The sequence below is a fragment of the Rhinoderma darwinii genome, unplaced genomic scaffold (genome assembly GCF_050947455.1).
Source record: "Rhinoderma darwinii isolate aRhiDar2 unplaced genomic scaffold, aRhiDar2.hap1 Scaffold_913, whole genome shotgun sequence".
NCBI lineage: Eukaryota > Metazoa > Chordata > Amphibia > Anura > Rhinodermatidae > Rhinoderma > Rhinoderma darwinii.
The window spans coordinates 67478-92077 of NW_027464485.1; the positions used below are offsets into that span (position 1 = coordinate 67478).

At 49.3% G+C, this 24600-nt stretch overlaps 7 non-coding genes and 2 pseudogenes across 7 annotated transcripts; all 9 read left to right on the forward strand.

The window, feature by feature from the left end:
* The first annotated feature begins 3877 nt into the window (after positions 1 to 3877).
* Positions 3878 to 4053, forward strand: LOC142732840 (U2 spliceosomal RNA; annotated as a pseudogene).
* A 1305-nt stretch (positions 4054 to 5358) lies between these two features.
* On the forward strand, positions 5359 to 5549 carry LOC142732820 (U2 spliceosomal RNA). The gene has a single exon (XR_012879681.1). It is a non-coding gene; the product is annotated as a U2 spliceosomal RNA (small nuclear RNA).
* A 1301-nt stretch (positions 5550 to 6850) lies between these two features.
* On the forward strand, positions 6851 to 7041 carry LOC142732822 (U2 spliceosomal RNA). The gene has a single exon (XR_012879682.1). It is a non-coding gene; the product is annotated as a U2 spliceosomal RNA (small nuclear RNA).
* Positions 7042 to 13707: 6666 nt separating this feature from the next.
* LOC142732844 (U2 spliceosomal RNA) lies at positions 13708 to 13890 on the forward strand. The gene has a single exon (XR_012879698.1). It is a non-coding gene; the product is annotated as a U2 spliceosomal RNA (small nuclear RNA).
* Positions 13891 to 15191: 1301 nt separating this feature from the next.
* LOC142732824 (U2 spliceosomal RNA) lies at positions 15192 to 15382 on the forward strand. Its single transcript, XR_012879684.1, has one exon. It is a non-coding gene; the product is annotated as a U2 spliceosomal RNA (small nuclear RNA).
* Positions 15383 to 16683: 1301 nt separating this feature from the next.
* Positions 16684 to 16874, forward strand: LOC142732825 (U2 spliceosomal RNA). The gene has a single exon (XR_012879685.1). It is a non-coding gene; the product is annotated as a U2 spliceosomal RNA (small nuclear RNA).
* A 1301-nt stretch (positions 16875 to 18175) lies between these two features.
* Positions 18176 to 18366, forward strand: LOC142732826 (U2 spliceosomal RNA). The gene has a single exon (XR_012879686.1). It is a non-coding gene; the product is annotated as a U2 spliceosomal RNA (small nuclear RNA).
* Positions 18367 to 19671: 1305 nt separating this feature from the next.
* On the forward strand, positions 19672 to 19862 carry LOC142732827 (U2 spliceosomal RNA). Its single transcript, XR_012879687.1, has one exon. It is a non-coding gene; the product is annotated as a U2 spliceosomal RNA (small nuclear RNA).
* A 1301-nt stretch (positions 19863 to 21163) lies between these two features.
* On the forward strand, positions 21164 to 21265 carry LOC142732851 (U2 spliceosomal RNA; annotated as a pseudogene).
* The last annotated feature ends 3335 nt before the right edge of the window (positions 21266 to 24600 follow it).

The following is a 24600-nucleotide window of genomic DNA, read 5'->3' on the forward strand; positions in this document are numbered from 1 at the left end:
CTCGTGTCTGAACCTGAGGTCATCGACTTCACAACAGACATCCAGGTGGCTACAATCCTGGAACAATTTTTGTCAGAGGGCCTGCTGGATCTTTCGGACCCACCAAGCGAGGAGGATCCGCCCGACCGGACTGGTAACTAAGGTGTATCGTTTGCACTAACCTTCTTTATTCTCCCCCATGGCTGCTAAACTTAACATCTTTAGCCTCAATGTGAGGAGTGTTAGAGATAGGACTAGATGTCAGATGGTGCTAACTTTTCTTTCCAAGCAGTCGAGTGATATATTTATGCTGCAGGAATGTACTCTCCCCTCTTCCAGGTCATATCATCACCTGGCCAGGCAGTGGACCCATGGCCCGTCCTACTGGTCTGGTGGGGGCGACTGTAAGTCTGCAGGGGTTGCCATCCTGATTAGGGGAAGCGTATTTACTGTTGACTCTGTCCAGGAGCTCGTCTGCGGCCGCTTGTTGGTCGTAGACGGTTCCTGGGCGGGAGAGCCGATTAGGCTCATCAACGTGTACGCTCCCCCTATGAAGGCTGAGCGCCTGGAACTATTCCAGACCCTGCGGACCCAGCTCGCCACCACTAGGGCAGTGGTGATGGCCGGGGACTTCAACTGCCCCATCGAAGAGGATGGACGAAGTTCCGGCACTTCAATCAAGCTGGATGTCAGTTCCAAACTGCTTATCGAGATGGTAACCGAAGCATCCTTGCAGGACGTTGTGGGCTCCATGGGGATCGGCTCTGTGAACTATTCATGGAGCCGACCCGATGGCTCACTTCGTTCTCGGATTGACTTTGTGTTCACCTCCCGGGCAGTCAAGCAGCATGGGCACTCCATGATCCCCTGCTTCTTCTCTGACCACAGGGCCATTCTCTTCCAGGGTGCCATCGGCCACGGTTTTCCTCCCGGCCCTGGCTCCTGGAAGCTGAATTGTGCCCTGCTGGAAAGAGAGGAGGTACTGGCGGAACTTAGAGACGCCTATATTGTTTGGAGGAATGATAAAGTTTTCTTTGACAAAACCTGTGACTGGTGGGAATATGTTAAAGTTGAATTTCGTTGTTTCTTTCAGGCAAAAAGTCGTCAACAGGCGTGTGAGAGGAAGAGAGACTTCAGAGAGATGCAGCGTCAGCTGCGATCCCTGCAAGACCTCCTTCAATGCGGCTGGGACGTCAGGAAGGAGCTGGAGGAAGCCAAAAAGGGCCTGAAAAGGCACTTTGAGGAGGAATCCAAACGAATTATCTTTCGTTCCAAGGTGGAGAACCTGGAGAAGGGTGAGAAATGTAACTCGTTCTTTTTCAGGAAACTCCATGCCGGCCACACGCCCCTGAAGGAACTCCGAGATGAGACCGGAAACATGCATTCTGGGAAGAAGGAGGTGATGGGAGTCGTCACAGACTACTACCGAAGCCTCTACTCCCGGAAAACCACTGACCCCGAAGCCGCCGATAAATTCCTGTCAGGTATCACTAATCATCTTGATCCTGCAGGTACGGAGGCTATGGACGTACCCCTGACGGTGGAGGAACTGCTCTCTGCCGCTAAATCCTTCAGACCCGGCAGGACCCCGGGCAGTGATGGTCTCCCAGCAGAGCTCTATGTAGCGCTGGGGGACTTGATCTGTCCGGACCTGCTGGAGCTCTATGAGGAGATGGTGGTGGAGGGTAGAATGCCACCGTCCTTGAGAGAAGGCATGATCACGATCTTGTATAAGCGGAAGGGGGAGAGATGTGACCTGAAAAACTGGCGTCCCATCTCTCTCCTGAACGTGGACTACAAGATCCTCGCCAAAGTATTGACCAACAGACTGAAGGTTGTCATCGGACAGATCATCGGATCGGACCAAACCTGCGGCATTCCTGGCCGTAGGGTGGCCGACAGTCTTGCCCTGGTGAGGGACACGGTGCATTACATGCAAAGCCGCCGTACACACGCGGCCCTGGTCAGTCTGGATCAGGAGAAGGCTTTTGACCGGGTCTCTCACGAATTCATGGGTAAGGCTCTGCGTAGGCTGCGGCTTGGCAGGTTGTTCTGTTTGTATGTTAACCTGATGTATTGCGACATTTACAGCTCGGTGCTGGTGAACGGCTGGAAGACTGACCCCTTTCCTGTATCGTCGGGGGTTAGACAAGGCTGTCCTCTTTCACCTCTCCTTTTTGTTTGTGTTATAGAGCTCTTCGCAGAGGCTATCCGGCAGAATGGAGAGATCAGAGGGATCACCGCACCAGGTCCAGGACACTTCGAGGTCAAATGCTCGCTGTACATGGACGACGTGACCGTCTTCTGCGCTGACCAGAGTTCGGTGACTGCACTCGTCCAGACCTGTGAGGAGTTCGGACGCGCTTCAGGGGCAAAAGTCAACTGCGGGAAGTCGGAAGCCATGCTCTTCGGAAAGTGGTACCTGCCTTCTCCTGCCTCCTTCCCGTTTACTATCAAGCCGGACTTCATCAAAATTCTGGGAGTCTGGTTCGGTAAGGAAGGTGCAGCCCTAAAGTCGTGGGAAGAACGCTTGGCCAAAGTCAACCAAAGGATCGGACTGTGGAGCCTCAGACAACTCACTATTGAGGGCAAAGCAATGGTCCTGCGTAACGAAGTCTTGCCTGTGCTACAATACACTGCACAGGCATGGCCCCCTCTTGCAACGGTCTCGAGGGCCATTACCAGGACTGTGTTTCGCTTCATCTGGGGCTCGAAAATGGACAGAGTAAAGCGGACTGTTATGTACAAGGAGCCCCGCAAAGGTGGGAAGGGTATACCCGACATTCCCACTCTGCTGCGGATCGCTTTTGCATGTGACTGTGTTCGCAGGACTCTGAGGACAGCAAACGGCTCTGCGGGCAAGGCCATGTCCCGCTACTTCCTCCTTCCCCTCTGGCGAGGTTTTGGCTGGGACAAGTGGGACAGCTCCTTCCCTTACAACTGGCACGCTCCCTGGTTCTACGGAGATGTTGTCCGGTTTGTGAGGGAGCATCAACTGGAGGGTCTTAAGCCCGACTTGTGGAAACCTAAGACGATCCACAAGCACATCAGAGCAAAGGACTCACTGGAGTTTGTTCCAGGGCTTCATGCCGACACGTTGGAAACTGTTTGGACTAACGTGTCATCTGGCAGGTTGACCAACGGGCACAAGGACATTTCATGGATGGCCATCCAGGGAGGACTGCCTCTTAGGTCATTCATGCATGCCCGCAACCTGTGCAAGACCCGGTACTGCCCCAGGTGCCCCTTCACGGAGGAAACATCTTTGCACATTTTCTGGCAGTGCCCCTTTGCACAGGGTCTGTTGAAAGCCTTGGAACATGAACTCAAGGACTCAGTACCCAGGAACAGACTGTCGTACCGCTCGGTACTTTATGGACTATTTCCTGGGAATACCACGGATGGAGCAATCCAGGAAGCCTGGCGCCTTATGAACTGCTTTAAGGACGCTATATGGTTTGCCAGAAACCGTCTGATTTTGCGGAGAGAGAGTGTGTCCGTCCAGGACTGCCGCAGGCTGATCCACAGCCTGCTCAGAGACTATTCCACCTGGGACAGCCCGGACGTCGATGAGGAAGAGGACTGATACTCCCCTTCCCCCCACTCTCCCTTCTTGTGTGTTGTCTTTCAATAAAGCTTCGGGCCTGTGATTTCCCCCTTCCCTATCCCCTCCTACCCACTCCCCTATCCCATCACTTGTCTGTAATGCTTTGTTGTTTGGCTTTAGCGAATGCAAGAATGTTAGTGTAGCATGTGGTGTAATGTATAGCATAGGCTAGCCTGTACTGTGTATTATACTGTCATGTTATGTTTGACGACTGTTATTATTTATTATTTGCTGCTTCATGGCTTGCGCTGCGTCGCAGTAATGTTTGTATGATGACGATTGATTGTCAATAAAGCATTTTTCAATCAAAAAAATCTGTTCTTATCAGTTTAATATCTGATACGTCCCCTATCTGGGGACCATATATTAAATGGATTTTTAGAACAGGGAGATGGAAATAGAGCTTGCTCTGTCCACTCCACGCATTGACCTGGTATTGCAGTATTTCCAGGACCGGTGCACCCTTCCCTTATGTGTTGACTAAAATCAGATTCCAAAAGTGCTATTTGTGTTTGCTATTGTTTTTGTCTTTCTGATGGGATCTCCCCTTTTAATCCCATTATTTCAACACCTGTTGGACAATGCATTTGTACAGTCATGTGTGATAATGAGCTCATTTATTAAATGCAATTAATTAATACATTGCCACCTCTTGTTGTGTGTGTGTCTTCTGTGTTTCTGTGTTTCCGGCATTTCACATTGGAACAGCTCATTCACCTTCCTTGTCTTCTCTCCGCCCTCCCTCCTAGGTAGGTTAAAGAGCTGCACCTGAGCCAGCCACTGATTGATGCAGCACCACAGTCAAATAGCGGAGTGGAGTAGGGGAACAGCAAACAGCCATTAAAGCCGCCCGCCCGCCCGCCCGCCCGCCTGCCTGCCTGCCTGCCTGCCTGCCTGCCCGCCACAATGGACCTACCTGTGTACACTACATGGATGTGATGGAATGTACTGTCGTCCCTACATTTCAAGAAGAAGTAAGAATTGCAGTTGCAACAAAGCCTTGCTTGCCTACAAAGAGAGCAGCAATTTGGATTTGTTACTATGTTACCTAGAAGAATAACAAACTGTGCAAGGATGGAGGTTGTAGGAGCAAAGAGAAGTTGTCTGTAAAGTTGGTGGATGCTTATTTTCCATTTTGCAGTCCCTTGTCTCCCTCTTGTGGCCTCCTGGAGGCAAATAAATGTGCAAAAAAAAGACAGCCTGGCGGCCGGCTGTTGCAGTGTTGCCCTCTCAGGCAACACTGAGTGACTGACTGAGCCGCACCGTCTTATATAAAGTTCAGACGGAACTTTGCACGTGTCATAGTGGAGCCCTCAGGATTCCAGAGCCAGCTTTCTGACATCATAATGGGGCCTGCCTCAGAGATAAAAGCCTGGGCCCAGGCAGTGTTGGTCAGTGCTGCTCAGCAGGCAGCACCGGACTGGACTGGATTAAAGCTGATACAAGGTGTGAAGGAACAAGGGGTGGCTGTGGGCATGCACTTGCTGCCGCTGCCAGTGTTTATCTGCATGGCAGGAGGGCATTTGGGCGTTGCCAGGAAGGCGTTTTTATGTAGATTCCTCCTCTTTCAGCACTGCATTGTGGTGCAAGCAAAAGAAGCAAATCCTGTGTAGCTTCCTCTCCGGCCTTTATTCACCTCCCGCTTAGTAGCTGTAAATGTGTGTGAGCCTGCAGGGCCCCATGGAATTGCCTAGGAGTAGGCTGAATCAATCGCTGCAAGGGGTGAACAGCAGTATGGGACAGGCTCGGGCAAGGCAAGGGCCGCTCGGGTTATCGCTTCTCGGCCTTTTGGCTAAGATCAAGTGTAGTATCTGTTCTTATCAGTTTAATATCTGATACGTCCCCTATCTGGGGACCATATATTAAATGGATTTTTAGAACAGGGAGATGGAAATAGAGCTTGCTCTGTCCACTCCACGCATTGACCTGGTATTGCAGTATTTCCAGGACCGGTGCACCCTTCCCTTATGTGTTGACTAAAATCAGATTCCAAAAGTGCTATTTGTGTTTGCTATTGTTTTTGTCTTTCTGATGGGATCTCCCCTTTTAATCCCATTATTTCAACACCTGTTGGACAATGCATTTGTACAGTCATGTGTGATAATGAGCTCATTTATTAAATGCAATTAATTAATACATTGCCACCTCTTGTTGTGTGTGTGTCTTCTGTGTTTCTGTGTTTCCGGCATTTCACATTGGAACAGCTCATTCACCTTCCTTGTCTTCTCTCCGCCCTCCCTCCTAGGTAGGTTAAAGAGCTGCACCTGAGCCAGCCACTGATTGATGCAGCACCACAGTCAAATAGCGGAGTGGAGTAGGGGAACAGCAAACAGCCATTAAAGCCGCCCGCCCGCCCGCCCGCCCGCCTGCCTGCCTGCCTGCCTGCCTGCCCGCCACAATGGACCTACCTGTGTACACTACATGGATGTGATGGAATGTACTGTCGTCCCTACATTTCAAGAAGAAGTAAGAATTGCAGTTGCAACAAAGCCTTGCTTGCCTACAAAGAGAGCAGCAATTTGGATTTGTTACTATGTTACCTAGAAGAATAACAAACTGTGCAAGGATGGAGGTTGTAGGAGCAAAGAGAAGTTGTCTGTAAAGTTGGTGGATGCTTATTTTCCATTTTGCAGTCCCTTGTCTCCCTCTTGTGGCCTCCTGGAGGCAAATAAATGTGCAAAAAAAAGACAGCCTGGCGGCCGGCTGTTGCAGTGTTGCCCTCTCAGGCAACACTGAGTGACTGACTGAGCCGCACCGTCTTATATAAAGTTCAGACGGAACTTTGCACGTGTCATAGTGGAGCCCTCAGGATTCCAGAGCCAGCTTTCTGACATCATAATGGGGCCTGCCTCAGAGATAAAAGCCTGGGCCCAGGCAGTGTTGGTCAGTGCTGCTCAGCAGGCAGCACCGGACTGGACTGGATTAAAGCTGATACAAGGTGTGAAGGAACAAGGGGTGGCTGTGGGCATGCACTTGCTGCCGCTGCCAGTGTTTATCTGCATGGCAGGAGGGCATTTGGGCGTTGCCAGGAAGGCGTTTTTATGTAGATTCCTCCTCTTTCAGCACTGCATTGTGGTGCAAGCAAAAGAAGCAAATCCTGTGTAGCTTCCTCTCCGGCCTTTATTCACCTCCCGCTTAGTAGCTGTAAATGTGTGTGAGCCTGCAGGGCCCCATGGAATTGCCTAGGAGTAGGCTGAATCAATCGCTGCAAGGGGTGAACAGCAGTATGGGACAGGCTCGGGCAAGGCAAGGGCCGCTCGGGTTATCGCTTCTCGGCCTTTTGGCTAAGATCAAGTGTAGTATCTGTTCTTATCAGTTTAATATCTGATACGTCCCCTATCTGGGGACCATATATTAAATGGATTTTTAGAACAGGGAGATGGAAATAGAGCTTGCTCTGTCCACTCCACGCATTGACCTGGTATTGCAGTATTTCCAGGACCGGTGCACCCTTCCCTTATGTGTTGACTAAAATCAGATTCCAAAAGTGCTATTTGTGTTTGCTATTGTTTTTGTCTTTCTGATGGGATCTCCCCTTTTAATCCCATTATTTCAACACCTGTTGGACAATGCATTTGTACAGTCATGTGTGATAATGAGCTCATTTATTAAATGCAATTAATTAATACATTGCCACCTCTTGTTGTGTGTGTGTCTTCTGTGTTTCTGTGTTTCCGGCATTTCACATTGGAACAGCTCATTCACCTTCCTTGTCTTCTCTCCGCCCTCCCTCCTAGGTAGGTTAAAGAGCTGCACCTGAGCCAGCCACTGATTGATGCAGCACCACAGTCAAATAGCGGAGTGGAGTAGGGGAACAGCAAACAGCCATTAAAGCCGCCCGCCCGCCCGCCCGCCCGCCTGCCTGCCTGCCTGCCTGCCTGCCTGCCCGCCACAATGGACCTACCTGTGTACACTACATGGATGTGATGGAATGTACTGTCGTCCCTACATTTCAAGAAGAAGTAAGAATTGCAGTTGCAACAAAGCCTTGCTTGCCTACAAAGAGAGCAGCAATTTGGATTTGTTACTATGTTACCTAGAAGAATAACAAACTGTGCAAGGATGGAGGTTGTAGGAGCAAAGAGAAGTTGTCTGTAAAGTTGGTGGATGCTTATTTTCCATTTTGCAGTCCCTTGTCTCCCTCTTGTGGCCTCCTGGAGGCAAATAAATGTGCAAAAAAAAGACAGCCTGGCGGCCGGCTGTTGCAGTGTTGCCCTCTCAGGCAACACTGAGTGACTGACTGAGCCGCACCGTCTTATATAAAGTTCAGACGGAACTTTGCACGTGTCATAGTGGAGCCCTCAGGATTCCAGAGCCAGCTTTCTGACATCATAATGGGGCCTGCCTCAGAGATAAAAGCCTGGGCCCAGGCAGTGTTGGTCAGTGCTGCTCAGCAGGCAGCACCGGACTGGACTGGATTAAAGCTGATACAAGGTGTGAAGGAACAAGGGGTGGCTGTGGGCATGCACTTGCTGCCGCTGCCAGTGTTTATCTGCATGGCAGGAGGGCATTTGGGCGTTGCCAGGAAGGCGTTTTTATGTAGATTCCTCCTCTTTCAGCACTGCATTGTGGTGCAAGCAAAAGAAGCAAATCCTGTGTAGCTTCCTCTCCGGCCTTTATTCACCTCCCGCTTAGTAGCTGTAAATGTGTGTGAGCCTGCAGGGCCCCATGGAATTGCCTAGGAGTAGGCTGAATCAATCGCTGCAAGGGGTGAACAGCAGTATGGGACAGGCTCGGGCAAGGCAAGGGCCGCTCGGGTTATCGCTTCTCGGCCTTTTGGCTAAGACCAAGTGTATTTATACAGGAGGTTTTTGGTCAGAAGGTGCTCAGGTACCCTCTCTCTCGGCCTCGGGGGATCGTCCAGGTTCGCCTGGACTTCACCCCCGTGCTGCTATTTGGGAGAGAGGCTTAGTCCTGAGCAACGAGTTGCGATCCCCCCCAGCCCCTTGGTCTCCGTAAGACAAGGGGCGCAGCGAAAGCTGTGCGGTTCGACCTGGCCACGCTAATGGCAGGCGAACCCGATGCGGTGCCGGTGTACGCCCGGCTTAAGAATTCTGCACGATTTATCGTGGCAGAGGGTGGAGGCGGTCCCCGTGGTATTAAATTTTTAGTCCACGCCATTTTGGAAGATCTGCTGGCGGTCCACAAGAACGAGCTCTTGGCTATCCAGGACTACCCGAAGCGAGGAATCTACGATGTCACCTTCATGGGAGAAGGAATACTCCGTGATGCTATGGACCGAGCTGAGAGGAAACAAGGTGAACTCGTAGCAGCGGGAGTCAAGGTAGTAGAGCATGAATTTGAAATAACCAAACTCGTGGTGATTAAAATGTATTCCCCATATGTGAGAGATCTGGAAGTGGCAGCATTTCTAGCTGCCTACTTCAAAAATGTCAAACTCCTGGGGAAAGTGATGAACGAGTGTGGAGTGTGGACCGCCAAATGGAAGTTTTTAGTTACGCTGATTAAGGACCCCTCCACCCAAGAAACGAGATTACCACCGGCTCGTTTTAAAATTGGAAATGTGAATGGCGACCTCTACTTCTCAGGGATGCCAAACTTCTGCAGGGCTTGTGGTACCTATGGACATACCAGTTTTAACTGCGATGTCACCTGCAGAAACTGTGGAAGCAAAGAGCACAATATAAGGGAGTGCACAGAAGAAAAAAAATGCAACTTTTGTCAAAAAACTGGTCACTTGTATTTTTCTTGTCCTCATAGGTACCGAAGCGGAGAAGAAGAGCAACCCGGGGCGCCCCCACGTGCTCCACCAGCGGACCAGCCCCGCCCTCAGGGAGAGGAACAAGCCAGTGCTGCAAAGGAGCAGCGGGGTACCTGGGCTTCAAGGGTACGGTCTGTTGGAGCCAAAGCAGGTACCTCACAGCCAACAGCCTCAGAGGAGAGAAGGGAGTCCAGTGCGAAGGAAAAACGCCAAGCCAAACGTAAGGCTGAGAAGGGGCAGGCCAGTGAGATAACTGAGGCATCCCAGAGTGCTGGTTGCTCAGTGGATGCCGGGCCTGCTCCCAATCCTGGGTCTCTAGATACGGAGTCTGAAGAGGAAGGTTGGCTGAAAGTGGGTCCCCGTAAAAAGGGTAAACAGGAGCGTGCCGGTAGGGGGGTGACAGGGGAGGAGCAAATGGATACGTCCGTAAAGCAAAGTGAGGCTCCTCCTAGGACCGCCCCCTCGTCGTTACTGGTGAGGAGGGTGGGCACTGTTCCCCCCGAGCCAACCGACACCCCGCCATGTGCGCAACCTCCCCCTCTAGAACGGCCTGCACGGCCTGCACGGCCTCAGGGGGGAGCGGCGGGGCCCTTGGGGGACCCACCCGATACAGACCTATATGGTCAGCCGTTAGAGACCCAGGTAAGGCTGTGTGAATCTGGACTCCCTGTATACGAGATGAGGGCTGTTGGCTCGACGCTCACGGAAGGTAGTTCCTCTCCTGAATCATCCCCTTTCTCGCTAGAGTCAGACGAGGGCGGGGAGATGAGTTCAAGCGAGATTTCTGGTATTGCTGGTGGAGGCCAAGTCTGATTTTAAGTAACACGATTATTTATTTTTTAAAATCAAGACTAACACAATTAAAACTCCACGATGTCTGAAATAAAGGGGATCTCCCTCAACGTGAGGGGCGCCAAGTCCAAAGTCAGAAGGGTTGCTCTCTTCAGTTTTTTATCTGGCCTGGCAGCCTCTGTTTTTTTCCTGCAGGAGTGCGGCATTCCCCATGCAATGAAGTACCATAAATACAAAGAGGATTGGAAGTATGGTCCATCAGTCTGGTCTGGATCTAACGAGTCCAGATCAGCAGGGGTCGCCATTCTTTTTAAGGGAAACGTTTTTATTGATTTTATTCAAGAGATTCTTCCAGGACGTATTTTATTGGTTAAAGCTTTTATTGACGGCGTAAAATGGCAGTTTTTAAATTTTTACGGCTCACCTGACAAAAATGAGAGAGCAGAGATGCTAGAAATGTTACCTCTTTTTATTAATACAACTGAGCCTTTTATCCTCGCAGGTGATTTTAACTGTATCCTGAGGGGGGAACGCCGGCTTACCAGTACTACAAGTAGGAATTACGATAAGACCTCTGGACTGCTCAAAGATATTGTAAATGATTTTAAATTAACAGATTTGTACAAAGAATGTAATAGGAGCAGCCCAGAGGAAGCCGGCGTTACCTGGAGCAACGCCACCTGTAGCTCCAGGATAGATTTTATTTTTTGTAATGAGAATGTACTGCCTTTTAATTGTGAAGTTTTAACTAATGTTTTCTCAGATCACAAGCTTTTATCATTTTATGTAAAGCGTGATTTTAATAAACCGGTGTGTAAGAAGTCCTGGAAGTTAAATGTTTCCCTTTTAGATGATCCACAGGTTTTTACTGATTTTATTGAATTTTACCAAAAATGCAGGCGGGGGAGAGACATGCGTACTCCCATCAGTGCATGGTGGGAGAAAATGAAAAAAAGAATAAAGGAATTTTTTATTAAAAAGAGCGTGGCGAAAGCCAGAGAAAAACATGCTTTTTTTAAAATTCTCAGCACCCGTCTGCAGACCCTGTACAAGATGAGAGATAATGAAATTGACGTTAAAACTGACATCACTAATTTAAAAAAAGAAATAGCTCAGTGCCTGGAGCAGAAAGGCAAAGAAATCATTTTTCGTTCCAAAATTCAGCATGTGGAGGAGAATGAGACCTGCTCCAGGTACTTTTTTAAAAAAATTAACAATAAAAAGGCTATTATTAAAAATATTGAAGGTGTGTCAGATGTACAGGGTATTTTAAGTAAAGTTCATGAGTTTTATGCTGACCTTTTTAGTGTTAAAACTGTGGATCATAATTTTATGCGTGACTCACTGAAGGAGATTACTACTGTTTTAGACCCTGTCTCCCAGAATTTTTTATTACAGGAGCTGACGGAGCAGGAGGTTTTAGAAACGGTAAAGAGTTTTAAAGCCGGAAAAGTTCCCGGACCGGACGGTATACCCAGTGAGTTTTATGTCAAATTTTATGACATTTTAAAAGAGGATCTTTTTAGCCTTTTTTATGAAGTTTTTAATTCCAAGATGCTGCCTAAGTCCTGGCGGAAGGGTGAGGTCTCCCTGCTACATAAGAAAGGTGACATCGCAGTTTTGAAGAACTGGAGACCAATAACCCTTCTGAATAGCGACTATAAAATAATGGCAAAAGTGTGCGCAAATAGATTAAAAGCCATAATACCCCACATTGTACACTCTAACCAGGTGTGTGGGGTGCCAGGCCGCAGCATCTGGGATAATCTTAACCTGGTAAAAGATGTGATTGAGGACACGAGGTCTAGAAGAGGTAAATTAGCCATTTTATCTATAGACTTCGAGAAGGCGTTCGACCGTGTCTCTCATTTTTATCTTTTTAAGGTTTTAGAGCGTATGGGTATACCTGAAGGATTTTTATTATCACTTAAAGCCTTTTATAAAGATTGCACAAGCAAAATTTTAGTGAATGGTTTTAAGACACAGGACGTGATTTTAGACTCAGGGGTGAAGCAGGGGTGTCCCTTGTCCCCACTGCTTTTTATTTGCGCATTAGAGCCTCTACTGTGTACAATTCGCCGCGATAAGTTAATACGTGGAGTCCCCCTGCCCGGGGGTGGCGGCGTAGAGGCTAAAGCAGTGGGGTACATGGACGATGTAGCGGTTTTTTGCAGGGACACCCTGTCGCTTCAGAGAACCCTCAGACAAATTGAGTTTTATTGCTGTGCTTCCGGTTTTAAGGTGAACTTCGACAAAAGTAATATTTTAAATATAGGAAGCATGGCTTTTAGAGACATACCCGTCCCTGTGTCAGATAATATTACGATTTTAGGTGTCTCCTTCAGTGAGTGCGATAATGGTTTTATCAGTTGGGACATGGTGGCGCAGAAGGTAAATCAAAAATATGTATGTGGAACATGAGAAAACTTACCATGGAGGGAAAAGTTTTAATTATTAAAATGGTCATTTTACCCCTGCTTTTATATCTCAGTATGGTTTTCCCTCCCCCCACGGTTTTATTGCAAAAAATTACTAAAGCATGTTTTACCTTCTTTTGGAGTTCCAGAATGGAGAAACTTAAAAGAGAGATTGTGATGAAATCCAAACCGAAGGGTGGCAAAGATTTTCCGAATTTTAACAGGTTTCTTTTAATCAAGTTCTTCAGTTTCTGTTTTAATTCCCTTTTTAAAGAACATTATTGGTCCTATTTTTTACGTTTTAATACAGGGTTTTTAATGCGAAGGTTTGGGTGGTTCAACATTGTTTTATCCTCACCTTACGCTTTTAAACTCTCAATAAACTATGTGATTTTAGAAAAGATAGTGACCTTATTCAACCTGAAGGGAAAAAATGTAAATGAGCTGAAAAATAGTAAAAAATTAATTAAAGACCTAAGAGAAAGTGAGACGGTCAGCAGGATTGAGAATTTTAATGAGGAACGAAGTGCTTTTATCTTCAAAATTATTAATGTGTTTTATCTTTTTAATACACAGATGGACCTGGCCTGGAGCTGCATTCATCAATGTCTTCCATGCCGGGCATTCCAATACAGAAGGAGGCTCGCGAGGTCTGCCGTCTGCCCGAGGGAAGGCTGCCAGGCCGAGGAAACGATTCGACACATTTTTTGGACGTGTGATTTTGCGAAGAAATTTTGGAAAAAAATATTCCCTCTTTTGGTAAAGATGGCAGACCTGAAAGACTTGAATTATGAAGATATTTTATATGGACTATTTGGATGCCCAACCGCGAGCCAAAAGATAATAGCGTGGAAGACGATGAATTGCGCCAAAGAAGCTCTATGGAAGGCCAGGAACATCCTGATTTTTAAGCACGATGTTTTATCTACTGATGATGTTTTAGGTCTTTGTTTTAGCGAAATGTACATTTATTATTTATTAGACAAAAAAAGAAATGCCACCCTTCTTAATAAATGGTTTGTGAAAGAATGGAACTCCAACATATAAAGAGTTGCCACCATGTCCCTTTTATGTAATGTAATGCAATGAAATATTGATTTTATTGTTATTCATTTGTACAAAAGTTGGTTTTATTGTAAACTGTATTTTTTATCATGAAATAAATCATTGACACCCCTGAAAAGGGGTAGCCAACTTAAAAAAAAAAAAAAAAAAAAAAATCTGTTCTTATCAGTTTAATATCTGATACGTCCCCTATCTGGGGACCATATATTAAATGGATTTTTAGAACAGGGAGATGGAAATAGAGCTTGCTCTGTCCACTCCACGCATTGACCTGGTATTGCAGTATTTCCAGGACCGGTGCACCCTTCCCTTATGTGTTGACTAAAATCAGATTCCAAAAGTGCTATTTGTGTTTGCTATTGTTTTTGTCTTTCTGATGGGATCTCCCCTTTTAATCCCATTATTTCAACACCTGTTGGACAATGCATTTGTACAGTCATGTGTGATAATGAGCTCATTTATTAAATGCAATTAATTAATACATTGCCACCTCTTGTTGTGTGTGTGTCTTCTGTGTTTCTGTGTTTCCGGCATTTCACATTGGAACAGCTCATTCACCTTCCTTGTCTTCTCTCCGCCCTCCCTCCTAGGTAGGTTAAAGAGCTGCACCTGAGCCAGCCACTGATTGATGCAGCACCACAGTCAAATAGCGGAGTGGAGTAGGGGAACAGCAAACAGCCATTAAAGCCGCCCGCCCGCCCGCCCGCCCGCCTGCCTGCCTGCCCGCCTGCCTGCCCGCCACAATGGACCTACCTGTGTACACTACATGGATGTGATGGAATGTACTGTCGTCCCTACATTTCAAGAAGAAGTAAGAATTGCAGTTGCAACAAAGCCTTGCTTGCCTACAAAGAGAGCAGCAATTTGGATTTGTTACTATGTTACCTAGAAGAATAACAAACTGTGCAAGGATGGAGGTTGTAGGAGCAAAGAGAAGTTGTCTGTAAAGTTGGTGGATGCTTATTTTCCATTTTGCAGTCCCTTGTCTCCCTCTTGTGGCCTCCTGGAGGCAAATAAATGTGCAAAAAAAAGACAGCCTGGCGGCCGGCTGTTGCAGTGTTGCCCTCTCAGGCAACACTGAGTGACTGACTGAGCCGCACCGTCTTATATAAAGTTCAGACGGAACTTTGCACGTGTCATAGTGGAGCCCTCAGGATTCCAGAGCCAGCTTTCTGACATCATAATGGGGCCTGCCTCAGAGATAAAAGCCTGGGCCCAGGCAGTGTTGGTCAGTGCTGCTCAGCAGGCAGCACCGGACTGGACTGGATTAAAGCTGATACAAGGTGTGAAGGAACAAGGGGTGGCTGTGGGCATGCACTTGCTGCCGCTGCCAGTGTTTATCTGCATGGCAGGAGGGCATTTGGGCGTTGCCAGGAAGGCGTTTTTATGTAGATTCCTCCTCTTTCAGCACTGCATTGTGGTGCAAGCAAAAGAAGCAAATCCTGTGTAGCTTCCTCTCCGGCCTTTATTCACCTCCCGCTTAGTAGCTGTAAATGTGTGTGAGCCTGCAGGGCCCCATGGAATTGCCTAGGAGTAGGCTGAATCAATCGCTGCAAGGGGTGAACAGCAGTATGGGACAGGCTCGGGCAAGGCAAGGGCCGCTCGGGTTATCGCTTCTCGGCCTTTTGGCTAAGATCAAGTGTAGTATCTGTTCTTATCAGTTTAATATCTGATACGTCCCCTATCTGGGGACCATATATTAAATGGATTTTTAGAACAGGGAGATGGAAATAGAGCTTGCTCTGTCCACTCCACGCATTGACCTGGTATTGCAGTATTTCCAGGACCGGTGCACCCTTCCCTTATGTGTTGACTAAAATCAGATTCCAAAAGTGCTATTTGTGTTTGCTATTGTTTTTGTCTTTCTGATGGGATCTCCCCTTTTAATCCCATTATTTCAACACCTGTTGGACAATGCATTTGTACAGTCATGTGTGATAATGAGCTCATTTATTAAATGCAATTAATTAATACATTGCCACCTCTTGTTGTGTGTGTGTCTTCTGTGTTTCTGTGTTTCCGGCATTTCACATTGGAACAGCTCATTCACCTTCCTTGTCTTCTCTCCGCCCTCCCTCCTAGGTAGGTTAAAGAGCTGCACCTGAGCCAGCCACTGATTGATGCAGCACCACAGTCAAATAGCGGAGTGGAGTAGGGGAACAGCAAACAGCCATTAAAGCCGCCCGCCCGCCCGCCCGCCCGCCTGCCTGCCTGCCTGCCTGCCTGCCCGCCACAATGGACCTACCTGTGTACACTACATGGATGTGATGGAATGTACTGTCGTCCCTACATTTCAAGAAGAAGTAAGAATTGCAGTTGCAACAAAGCCTTGCTTGCCTACAAAGAGAGCAGCAATTTGGATTTGTTACTATGTTACCTAGAAGAATAACAAACTGTGCAAGGATGGAGGTTGTAGGAGCAAAGAGAAGTTGTCTGTAAAGTTGGTGGATGCTTATTTTCCATTTTGCAGTCCCTTGTCTCCCTCTTGTGGCCTCCTGGAGGCAAATAAATGTGCAAAAAAAAGACAGCCTGGCGGCCGGCTGTTGCAGTGTTGCCCTCTCAGGCAACACTGAGTGACTGACTGAGCCGCACCGTCTTATATAAAGTTCAGACGGAACTTTGCACGTGTCATAGTGGAGCCCTCAGGATTCCAGAGCCAGCTTTCTGACATCATAATGGGGCCTGCCTCAGAGATAAAAGCCTGGGCCCAGGCAGTGTTGGTCAGTGCTGCTCAGCAGGCAGCACCGGACTGGACTGGATTAAAGCTGATACAAGGTGTGAAGGAACAAGGGGTGGCTGTGGGCATGCACTTGCTGCCGCTGCCAGTGTTTATCTGCATGGCAGGAGGGCATTTGGGCGTTGCCAGGAAGGCGTTTTTATGTAGATTCCTCCTCTTTCAGCACTGCATTGTGGTGCAAGCAAAAGAAGCAAATCCTGTGTAGCTTCCTCTCCGGCCTTTATTCACCTCCCGCTTAGTAGCTGTAAATGTGTGTGAGCCTGCAGGGCCCCATGGAATTGCCTAGGAGTAGGCTGAATCAATCGCTGCAAGGGGTGAACAGCAGTATGGGACAGGCTCGGGCAAGGCAAGGGCCGCTCGGGTTATCGCTTCTCGGCCTTTTGGCTAAGATCAAGTGTAGTATCTGTTCTTATCAGTTTAATATCTGATACGTCCCCTATCTGGGGACCATATATTAAATGGATTTTTAGAACAGGGAGATGGAAATAGAGCTTGCTCTGTCCACTCCACGCATTGACCTGGTATTGCAGTATTTCCAGGACCGGTGCACCCTTCCCTTATGTGTTGACTAAAATCAGATTCCAAAAGTGCTATTTGTGTTTGCTATTGTTTTTGTCTTTCTGATGGGATCTCCCCTTTTAATCCCATTATTTCAACACCTGTTGGACAATGCATTTGTACAGTCATGTGTGATAATGAGCTCATTTATTAAATGCAATTAATTAATACATTGCCACCTCTTGTTGTGTGTGTGTCTTCTGTGTTTCTGTGTTTCCGGCATTTCACATTGGAACAGCTCATTCACCTTCCTTGTCTTCTCTCCGCCCTCCCTCCTAGGTAGGTTAAAGAGCTGCACCTGAGCCAGCCACTGATTGATGCAGCACCACAGTCAAATAGCGGAGTGGAGTAGGGGAACAGCAAACAGCCATTAAAGCCGCCCGCCCGCCCGCCCGCCCGCCTGCCTGCCTGCCTGCCTGCCTGCCCGCCACAATGGACCTACCTGTGTACACTACATGGATGTGATGGAATGTACTGTCGTCCCTACATTTCAAGAAGAAGTAAGAATTGCAGTTGCAACAAAGCCTTGCTTGCCTACAAAGAGAGCAGCAATTTGGATTTGTTACTATGTTACCTAGAAGAATAACAAACTGTGCAAGGATGGAGGTTGTAGGAGCAAAGAGAAGTTGTCTGTAAAGTTGGTGGATGCTTATTTTCCATTTTGCAGTCCCTTGTCTCCCTCTTGTGGCCTCCTGGAGGCAAATAAATGTGCAAAAAAAAGACAGCCTGGCGGCCGGCTGTTGCAGTGTTGCCCTCTCAGGCAACACTGAGTGACTGACTGAGCCGCACCGTCTTATATAAAGTTCAGACGGAACTTTGCACGTGTCATAGTGGAGCCCTCAGGATTCCAGAGCCAGCTTTCTGACATCATAATGGGGCCTGCCTCAGAGATAAAAGCCTGGGCCCAGGCAGTGTTGGTCAGTGCTGCTCAGCAGGCAGCACCGGACTGGACTGGATTAAAGCTGATACAAGGTGTGAAGGAACAAGGGGTGGCTGTGGGCATGCACTTGCTGCCGCTGCCAGTGTTTATCTGCATGGCAGGAGGGCATTTGGGCGTTGCCAGGAAGGCGTTTTTATGTAGATTCCTCCTCTTTCAGCACTGCATTGTGGTGCAAGCAAAAGAAGCAAATCCTGTGTAGCTTCCTCTCCGGCCTTTATTCACCTCCCGCTTAGTAGCTGTAAATGTGTGTGAGCCTGCAGGGCCCCATGGAATTGCCTAGGAGTAGGCTGAATCAATCGCTGCAAGGGGTGAACAGCAGTATGGGACAGGCTCGGGCAAGGCAAGGGCCGCTCGGGTTATCGCTTCTCGGCCTTTTGGCTAAGATCAAGTGTAGTATCTGTTCTTATCAGTTTAATATCTGATACGTCCCCTATCTGGGGACCATATATTAAATGGATTTTTAGAACAGGGAGATGGAAATAGAGCTTGCTCTGTCCACTCCACGCATTGACCTGGTATTGCAGTATTTCCAGGACCGGTGCACCCTTCCCTTATGTGTTGACTAAAATCAGATTCCAAAAGTGCTATTTGTGTTTGCTATTGTTTTTGTCTTTCTGATGGGATCTCCCCTTTTAATCCCATTATTTCAACACCTGTTGGACAATGCATTTGTACAGTCATGTGTGATAATGAGCTCATTTATTAAATGCAATTAATTAATACATTGCCACCTCTTGTTGTGTGTGTGTCTTCTGTGTTTCTGTGTTTCCGGCATTTCACATTGGAACAGCTCATTCACCTTCCTTGTCTTCTCTCCGCCCTCCCTCCTAGGTAGGTTAAAGAGCTGCACCTGAGCCAGCCACTGATTGATGCAGCACCACAGTCAAATAGCGGAGTGGAGTAGGGGAACAGCAAACAGCCATTAAAGCCGCCCGCCCGCCCGCCCGCCCGCCTGCCTGCCTGCCTGCCTGCCTGCCTGCCCGCCACAATGGACCTACCTGTGTACACTACATGGATGTGATGGAATGTACTGTCGTCCCTACATTTCAAGAAGAAGTAAGAATTGCAGTTGCAACAAAGCCTTGCTTGCCTACAAAGAGAGCAGCAATTTGGATTTGTTACTATGTTACCTAGAAGAATAACAAACTGTGCAAGGATGGAGGTTGTAGGAGCAAAGAGAAGTTGTCTGTAAAGTTGGTGGATGCTTATTTTCCATTTTGCAGTCCCTTGTCTCCCTCTTGTGGCCTCCTGGAGGCAAATAAATGTGCAAAAAAAAGACAGCCTGGCGGCCGGCTGTTGCAGTGTTGCCCTCTCAGGCAACACTGAGTGACTGACTGAGCCGCACCGTCTTATATAAAGTTCAGACGGAACTTTGCACGTGTCATAGTGGAGCCCTCAGGATTCCAGAGCCAGCTTTCTGACATCATAATGGGGCCTGCCTCAGAGATAAAAGCCTGGGCCCAGGCAGTGTTGGTCAGTGCTGCTCAGCAGGCAGCACCGGACTGGACTGGATTAAAGCTGATACAAGGTGTGAAGGAACAAGGGGTGGCTGTGGGCATGCACTTGCTGCCGCTGCCAGTGTTTATCTGCATGGCAGGAGGGCATTTGGGCGTTGCCAGGAAGGCGTTTTTATGTAGATTCCTCCTCTTTCAGCACTGCATTGTGGTGCAAGCAAAAGAAGCAAATCCTGTGTAGCTTCCTCTCCGGCCTTTATTCACCTCCCGCTTAGTAGCTGTAAATGTGTGTGAGCCTGCAGGGCCCCATGGAATTGCCTAGGAGTAGGCTGAATCAATCGCTGCAAGGGGTGAACAGCAGTATGGGACAGGCTCGGGCAAGGCAAGGGCCGCTCGGGTTATCGCTTCTCGGCCTTTTGGCTAAGATCAAGTGTAGTATCTGTTCTTATCAGTTTAATATCTGATACGTCCCCTATCTGGGGACCATATATTAAATGGATTTTTAGAACAGGGAGATGGAAATAGAGCTTGCTCTGTCCACTCCACGCATTGACCTGGTATTGCAGTATTTCCAGGACCGGTGCACCCTTCCCTTATGTGTTGACTAAAATCAGATTCCAAAAGTGCTATTTGTGTTTGCTATTGTTTTTGTCTTTCTGATGGGATCTCCCCTTTTAATCCCATTATTTCAACACCTGTTGGACAATGCATTTGTACAGTCATGTGTGATAATGAGCTCATTTATTAAATGCAATTAATTAATACATTGCCACCTCTTGTTGTGTGTGTGTCTTCTGTGTTTCTGTGTTTCCGGCATTTCACATTGGAACAGCTCATTCACCTTCCTTGTCTTCTCTCCGCCCTCCCTCCTAGGTAGGTTAAAGAGCTGCACCTGAGCCAGCCACTGATTGATGCAGCACCACAGTCAAATAGCGGAGTGGAGTAGGGGAACAGCAAACAGCCATTAAAGCCGCCCGCCCGCCCGCCCGCCCGCCTGCCTGCCTGCCTGCCTGCCTGCCCGCCACAATGGACCTACCTGTGTACACTACATGGATGTGATGGAATGTACTGTCGTCCCTACATTTCAAGAAGAAGTAAGAATTGCAGTTGCAACAAAGCCTTGCTTGCCTACAAAGAGAGCAGCAATTTGGATTTGTTACTATGTTACCTAGAAGAATAACAAACTGTGCAAGGATGGAGGTTGTAGGAGCAAAGAGAAGTTGTCTGTAAAGTTGGTGGATGCTTATTTTCCATTTTGCAGTCCCTTGTCTCCCTCTTGTGGCCTCCTGGAGGCAAATAAATGTGCAAAAAAAAGACAGCCTGGCGGCCGGCTGTTGCAGTGTTGCCCTCTCAGGCAACACTGAGTGACTGACTGAGCCGCACCGTCTTATATAAAGTTCAGACGGAACTTTGCACGTGTCATAGTGGAGCCCTCAGGATTCCAGAGCCAGCTTTCTGACATCATAATGGGGCCTGCCTCAGAGATAAAAGCCTGGGCCCAGGCAGTGTTGGTCAGTGCTGCTCAGCAGGCAGCACCGGACTGGACTGGATTAAAGCTGATACAAGGTGTGAAGGAACAAGGGGTGGCTGTGGGCATGCACTTGCTGCCGCTGCCAGTGTTTATCTGCATGGCAGGAGGGCATTTGGGCGTTGCCAGGAAGGCGTTTTTATGTAGATTCCTCCTCTTTCAGCACTGCATTGTGGTGCAAGCAAAAGAAGCAAATCCTGTGTAGCTTCCTCTCCGGCCTTTATTCACCTCCCGCTTAGTAGCTGTAAATGTGTGTGAGCCTGCAGGGCCCCATGGAATTGCCTAGGAGTAGGCTGAATCAATCGCTGCAAGGGGTGAACAGCAGTATGGGACAGGCTCGGGCAAGGCAAGGGCCGCTCGGGTTATCGCTTCTCGGCCTTTTGGCTAAGATCAAGTGTAGTATCTGTTCTTATCAGTCCTTGTAAGGATAGATAGCTCGGAGAACCACTGGGGGCTATAAACACTAGCTTAGCGATCCAAGAGCGTTCCAGACGAAGCCGGCGACGAACTGCGGAGAAGAACCACCGAAGACGAAGATCCAGAAGGGAGAAGCCGCCATCGGGGAAGAAGCTCCGGGAGATCGCTGCCGGGAAGAAGGAGAACTGCGACAGAGACCTTCGGAGAAGAGCCGCTGCTGAAGGGGATCTTTGAAGAAGCTCGGCCGCAGAAGAAGCTCGACGAGGAACCGCTGCGGAAGAAATTTCGTGGAAGAACCTCGGCCAGCAAGGAGAAGATTTGCATAGCTCCGCCCCCTTCGGGAAAGAGCTATCGAAGATCCTCCCCAAGCGACAGGAACAGCTGGAAGAAGCCATGGCCTCAACCAGCAACCCTGCCACCCAGAAGAAGAAGGCTGATGGACCAGGTGAGCCGACCCAGGCCAGGACATCTCCTCCTGAAGCCTCCTCAAGCCAACAGGCCACCAGGAAGCCGAACCAGGCTGCTCCAACCCTGGAGCCCTGGATGAAGCAGACTGTGGCCCTGAAGCTGAAGGAGGTGGACGGGAGAGTGCCGGACATGACGGAAGAAGTGTTCTGCCAGAAGATGCTCCTGGACCAGGGCTTCGCTAAGCCGGAGACCATCAGCATCCAGGCCTTCATGACCGGGATGTTCTTCGTGACCTTCGCTTCGATCAACATCTGCAGAAGGTACTGGGAGATGGTGAAAGCGGCGAGGCCTGAATCCCCTTTCTCTCGCTTTGTGGGCAACTGCCCTGTCCAAAGAGAGGAAAGGCGGGTGACGGTCTCAATGCGGAACCCACACACCCCCGGCAAAGACATCACCACGCTCCTGAAGCGGTTCTGCACAGTGGTGAGGGAACCCACCCACATCCTGAACGGACTCGGCTTCTGGACTGGCAAGTGGTCGGTAATCGTCCGACTGAACAAGGATTCGAGCGCGGAAGACGGCCTCCAGCACCTGCCCCAGTCATTCTCGCTGGGCAACTCCTACGGCCTCATCTACTACCCGGACATGCCGCAGATCTGCAGGAGATGCAGCAAGAAGGGTCATTCGGTGAAGGACTGCAAGGAGGACGCCTGCAAGAACTGCCGGGTAACAGGACACGAGACCAAAGACTGCCCGAAACGGACAATGTGCAACCTCTGCGGACAAGCAGCCCACTCCTACAAGGACTGCCCGAAGAGGGATCGATCCTGGGCAACTGTAGCGGCGAAAGCTCCGGCCAGAGGGAACCCCGCCCCAGCCAGAGCTCCAGCGGCGCAGAAGACCGGGAATAAGAAGGATGGTAAGAAGACGACAGTCCCTCCCCCCCGTCTCCCGGCCCTCCCTCGCCCTACCCTTCCCACCCTCCCTCGCCCGGCCCTCCCCACCCCCCCGTCCCCAACCCCTGTCACCCCCACTGAGGCTCTCACCTTCTCCTACCCACCCATCTCAGTGGTCCTGTCACCTGCACCTCTCCCAACCCAGCCTCCCTTCTCCCCAGCTCCAGCAGCACTAACATCTTCCCCTCCAGCTGCTGGAGTCCTCTCCCTGGAGGATTTTCCCCCTCTTGTCTCCTCAGGTGCCATCCAGAGGAAGAGAAAGGTGAGGGACAGCCCAGCTGCTGAGTCCTCAAAGCGACAAGTCGTAGAAATCTGCGAAGATTCCCTTGCGCAGCAGGAGGAAATGGAGCAGATGGTGGAGGAACTCGTGTCTGAACCTGAGGTCATCGACTTCACAACAGACATCCAGGTGGCTACAATCCTGGAACAATTTTTGTCAGAGGGCCTGCTGGATCTTTCGGACCCGCCAGGAGAGGAGGATCCGCCCGACCGGACTGGTAACTAAGGTGTATCGTTTGCACTGACCTTCTTTATTCTCCCCCATGGCTGCTAAACTTAACATCTTTAGCCTCAATGTGAGGAGTGTTAGAGATAGGACTAGATGTCAGATGGTGCTAACGTTTCTTTCCAAGCAGTCGAGTGATGTATTTATGCTGCAGGAATGTACTCTCCCCTCTTCCAGGTCATACCATCATCTGGCCAGGCAGTGGACCCATGGCCCGTCCTACTGGTCTGGTGGGGGCGACTGTAAGTCTGCAGGGGTCGCCATCCTGATTAGGGGAGGCGTATTTACTGTTGACTCTGTCCAGGAGCTCGCCTGCGGCCGCTTGTTGGTCGTAGACGGTTCCTGGGCAGGAGAGCCGATTAGGCTCATCAACGTGTACGCTCCCCCTATGAAGGCTGAGCGCCTGGAACTATTCCAGACCCTGCGGACCCAGCTCGCCACCACTAGGGCAGTGGTGATGGCCGGGGACTTCAACTGCCCCATCGAAGAGGATGGACGAAGTTCCGGCACTTCAATCAAACTGGATGTCAGTTCCAAACTGCTTATCGAGATGGTAACCGAAGCATCCTTGCAGGACGTTGTGGGCTCCATGGGGATCGGCTCTGTGAACTATTCATGGAGCCGACCCGATGGCTCACTTCGTTCTCGGATTGACTTTGTGTTCACCTCCCGGGCAGTCAAGCAGCATGGGCACTCCATGGTCCCCTGCTTCTTCTCCGACCACAGGGCCATTCTCTTCCAGGGTGCCATCGGCCACGGTTTTCCTCCCGGCCCTGGCTCCTGGAAGCTGAATTGTGCCCTGCTGGAAAGAGAGGAGGTACTGGCGGAACTTAGAGACGCCTATATTGTTTGGAGGAATGATAAAGTTTTCTTTGACAAAACCTGTGACTGGTGGGAATATGTTAAAGTTGAATTTCGTTGTTTCTTTCAGGCAAAAAGTCGTCAACAGGCGTGTGAGAGGAAGAGAGACTTCAGAGAGATGCAGCGTCAGCTGCGATCCCTGCAAGACCTCCTTCAATGCGGCTGGGACGTCAGGAAGGAGCTGGAGGAAGCCAAAAAGGGCCTGAAAAGGCACTTTGAGGAGGAATCCAAGCGAATTGTCTTTCGTTCCAAGGTGGAGAACCTGGAGAAGGGTGAGAAATGTAACTCGTTCTTTTTCAGGAAACTCCATGCCGGCCACACGCCCCTGAAGGAACTTCGAGATGAGACCGGAAACATGCATTCTGGGAAGAAGGAGGTGATGGGAGTCGTCACAGACTACTACCGAAGCCTCTACTCCCGGAAAACCACTGACCCCGAAGCCGCCGATAAATTCCTGTCAGGTATCACTAATCATCTTGATCCTGCAGGTACGGAGGCTATGGATGTACCCCTGACGGTGGAGGAACTGCTCTCTGCCGCTAAATCCTTCAGACCCGGCAGGACCCCGGGCAGTGATGGTCTCCCAGCAGAGCTCTATGTAGCGCTGGGGGACTTGATCTGTCCGGACCTGCTGGAGCTCTATGAGGAGATGGT